This window comes from Suncus etruscus, chromosome 19 (genome assembly GCF_024139225.1).
Source record: "Suncus etruscus isolate mSunEtr1 chromosome 19, mSunEtr1.pri.cur, whole genome shotgun sequence".
Taxonomy (NCBI): domain Eukaryota; kingdom Metazoa; phylum Chordata; class Mammalia; order Eulipotyphla; family Soricidae; genus Suncus; species Suncus etruscus.
In genome coordinates this window covers 25,133,732-25,138,091 of record NC_064866.1, presented here as the reverse complement: position 1 = coordinate 25,138,091, position 4,360 = coordinate 25,133,732, and the positions used below count along the sequence as shown (strand labels likewise).

The window sequence follows — 4,360 nt, the reverse complement described above, 5'->3', positions numbered from 1 at the left end:
AATACAAAATAGAAGAAGATGGTTTGTAACTATATTTGTTGAGTTTCTTTTGAATCAATTAGTACAGTTGCATAATTAGTAAGGACAATGATTACAGGATGAAGCAGAACTGAAATTAGTATTTGCCAAGTTTCTGATAACAGGGAAAGAGGAAAAAGAGTGTAAAACAGGTATATTAAAACTTAGGAAATGCCACATGAATGTTAGGGAATGTTTTTGAAATAATTCAACAAAATACAGCTTCAATGATGTGGCAGAAAAAAAATAATCTCTTGATAAAGTGGAAGTATTTGAGCAAATATCTGAATGATGTGAGGGAGCACCTGGACATAAAGAGCAAGAACAATTTTAATCTTTAAGTGTACTGAATAGACATTAATTTGGGTCATACTAAGGTGTGCTCAGGGGTTATTCATTACTCAGTTTTGGTGCTCAGAGGATGAAGCAGTACAAGGAAATCAAGCTTTGGTCTCCAGCATACTACAAATGCTACACATATACTACTATACTACTTCTCCTAGACCTCTCATTCATCAATTTTTATTTTACATTTTCCTCTCAATAAGTACAAATGTTAATGTCTTAATCTGTCCCCATTGTATGATCATTGTCTTCTTGATTGACATCATTTGAGTCCAACAGACCAATATTTTAATATGACTTAAATTTCAAAAATTTCATTTACATATGTTACAAATGTTGAGATTAAGACATGTTTTAGAGGTCTGATATAGTCTTGATTAGTGTGCTTTCTGCTTTTTGGGACCCTCAAATCACCACAGAGTGTGACCTTCAATAATTTGGAGAAAAACACCACAAATAAAGAGAGTGATCTATGCACAGCTAAGTATATGTGAATCCTGTCATGACAACATTAATAGAAAAAGAAAAAAAAAAGAAAAATACTTCCTGGTTTTGTTTGTATTTTAATTTTATTCTTAAAAATTACCAAAAATAAATATCACTTTTTTCATGACTTGTTCTAAGTAAATAAACTTGTAAACTTATTGTTTTGAATCTCTTTCATATATTAACTAGCAATGGTGAAAACAAACTCACAAAACAAATATCTAAGCTAAACATCAGTAATGTAGAGCAAAAACTTTACATTAAATAAAATGCAAAGTATAAATGTAGCTTTACACAAAACTATATATATTTTAGAAAAACGGGGCCTGGAAGGTGGCGCTAGAGATAAGGTGTCTGCCTTGTAAGCACTACCAAGGAAATCCCCCGGCGTCCCATATGGTCCCCCCCCCAAGCCAGGGGCGATTTCTGAGCACATAGCCAGGAGTAACCCCTGAGCGTCAAACGGGTGTGGCCCAAAAACCAAAAAAAAAAAAAAAAAAAAAAGAAAAGAAATTAAAAAATATTTTAGAAAAACATGGAAAATAAATAATTCACATAATTTTATTTTTATGTTTTTAAAATTTTTTTAAATATCTTTATTTAAACATCATGATAACAAACATGTTTGGAGTTGGTATTAGGTACAAAACACCCACTCCCTTAACTAGTGCAACATTCCCACCACCAATGTCTTCCATCTCCTCCCTCCTGCTTCACCCCTTGCCTATATTTGAGACAGGCATTCTATTTCTGTCACTCATTACCATTGCCATGATAGTTGTCAGTGTAGTTATTTCTCTAACTGAACTCACGAATCTTTGTGGTAAGCCAAGGTTTTTATGTTTTTAATGGTGCTATTTTAAGTTCTACATGACTTGAACATATAAAGTTCTTTATGGTAAAGTGAGTAAATATATGGGGAAATGGCTAAACTTATAAAACGTTAATATATTTTGATATATTTCTTGCTTATCGTAAAGGCCCACATATTTTTCTATTTGACTACTTTTTCAAAGAACATTTTCATTTAATTTATTTTATACCACTCTATTATATTATCTATTAAATAATGCCATGTTTTTCTAGAAACTCCTTTGAGACACAGTATTTCAAAGCAGTATTTTGTTCTGAGTCTAATAACCGTGTTTTATATGACCTTTTTATAGCTGTTTCTAAAGATATGGCTTGCCAAAGCTTTCAAGAAATTTGATCTGTGTGGCAGCTACAGCTTTGTTTTCATAGCACTCCTTATAGATTATCAGCATGCAATTCTCTGTCATTCCATGCCCTCGTCTCCTGAGGCGTCCTATAATTATGGGCACCTGTAACATTTTCATTAATTAGAATAGAAATTAGATATGTTACAGTCCTTTTATTATAATGTTGTGCTTTTGGTAGTCAGATTGAATCTGGAACCCCACATTTGGAAGTGGAAATTAGCTTTAGGTTACTTGATCTCATCTTCTCTTAGTATTTGAATGATAATGGAGGAGATCAGTTCATTTGGGGGGACACAGAGGAAGGAGTAAATACCGAATGTGGGCACATTAACACCTTATGCACTGTGCTCAGCTTCTGGTTTTCTTAAGTTCAATTTATATTTCCAATTCTATATTACTATTATGAACATAAATACTATAATGTTTAAAGTTACTATTTTATATGGATTTATTCTATTCTGAGATTAAAAATATCAACCATTATAGATATTATGTACTTAAAGTGCTGGAAGAACACTGTATTTATCTTTAGAGATCTCTAGTGTTATTAAAATCCTAAAATCCTAATCCTCATATTTTTTTGCATATGCAACAATTAGTTGCAGAGGTTTCCCTTGGTGAAATTGAAAAGAAGGAAAGCAAGGAGAGACCCAAGAATAAACGTATCACATCAGGTCTGCAGGTTGCAGTTTTAATAAGCAAGGGAGCTTACATAGAAACTTCTCTTGGAAGCTGCAAAATAGCCATAGTTAGATATCTATATCTGCCTGGTAGATTACTTTTTATGCCTTTATTTGGAACTTCAGTTTCTGTATATCAACAACAAATTATTCTCTCAACTAAATATTTTGTTTTCTTTTGGCCACACCAATGAAACTCAGGGGTTACTCAGGTCACTCCTGGTTTGGGGGACCATATAGGTTGCCAGGGGATGGAATCCGCGGTCCACCCTAGGTCACGTCCTTGCAGATGTGCAAGGCAAATGCCCTACTGCTTGTGCCACCTCTCCGACCCCAATTCTCTCAAGTATATTTTTAAACTAGCTCCTACTTTGGAAACAATAGGCATATTTTTCCTCTGTGAACAGAATAGATATAGGCTCCAAAACTGGGATCTGACTTATGGGTCACTGGGTATTCATGTCTGTCACATGTTCATTAATCAAAAAGTACAATTAAATATTGGGTAAAAATGAATTATATCTGCTTTTAATCTCTTTGTATAAGGTTGATTGCCTTTTTCAGCATTAGCAGCTATTGAAAATGAGAGAAGCAGACACTCATCACTCTCCCTTTTTTTTTAATGTGCCAGCAGGAGCATAGGCCTCTGGGTGCATCCTGCAGTAGAGAAAGGGAGAAACTAGAGGGTCTGCAGTGCTCCTAACCAGACTTTGGCAGTGTGGGGCCTGGGTTTCCCCTCCTCACAACACAGTACCAGAGTGTGTGTGCTAAACTGGGGCACCATTAGCTCTGAACTTCAAATCTCACCAATGTCATAGGCAAAGCTTCAGGTGTTTCTTTTGACCAATGCCAGTAAGTGGACCAACATTTTTGAAAGGCTATAAAAATATGTAATAAATAGTAATTATAAGAACTGTGAGAAGAGAGGAGTAAGTGAAAAATACTATTTCTTGGTTATAGATATCTTCATTTTATTTTTATTAATAAATTTTATTTTGACCAAAGTGAATTACAAATCATTCATAGTAGTATTTTAGGTACATAGTGATATTAAATATCTTTTGAGGGCAAGATTCTAAACATATTCGTATGATTCTTTGCTCCTTGTATTATACTCTAGAATATTCTTTCTCATTAAAAGTGAACAGGATCAGTAAAATGTTGGCATATTGTTTTCATGATGTCATTGCTGGATTGAGTTTATTTGGATTTTATTTGATTTTGTTTGTTAGTTTGTTGTTAGGCCACATATCAGTGACGCTCAGGGGTTACTCCTGGCTATGCACTCAGAAATCTCTCCTGACTTGACCATATGGAATGTCAAGTGATTGAACCCAGGTTCCTCCTAGATCAACTGCGTGCAAGGCAAACCTCTGCACCACCCAACTGGCTTTATTACTTGGATTTTAAGAAACTATTTGGTGGACTGTGTTATAAGAGACTTTTAAATTTTAGACCGGTGGGGCCAGAGATGTGGCTCTAGAGGTAAGGGGCTGCCTTGCAAGCGCTAGCCAAGGAAGGACCGCGGTTTGATCCCCCGGAGTCCCATATGGCTCTCCCAGGCCAGGGACAATTTCTGAGCGCTTATCCAGGAGTAACCCCTGAGCATCA

General features: G+C 35.2%; 1 pseudogene; it reads right to left on the bottom strand.

Moving 5' to 3' along the window:
- Positions 1-3,463: 3,463 nt before the first annotated feature.
- On the bottom strand, positions 3,464-3,597 carry LOC125997835 (uncharacterized; annotated as a pseudogene).
- Positions 3,598-4,360: the final 763 nt, after the last annotated feature.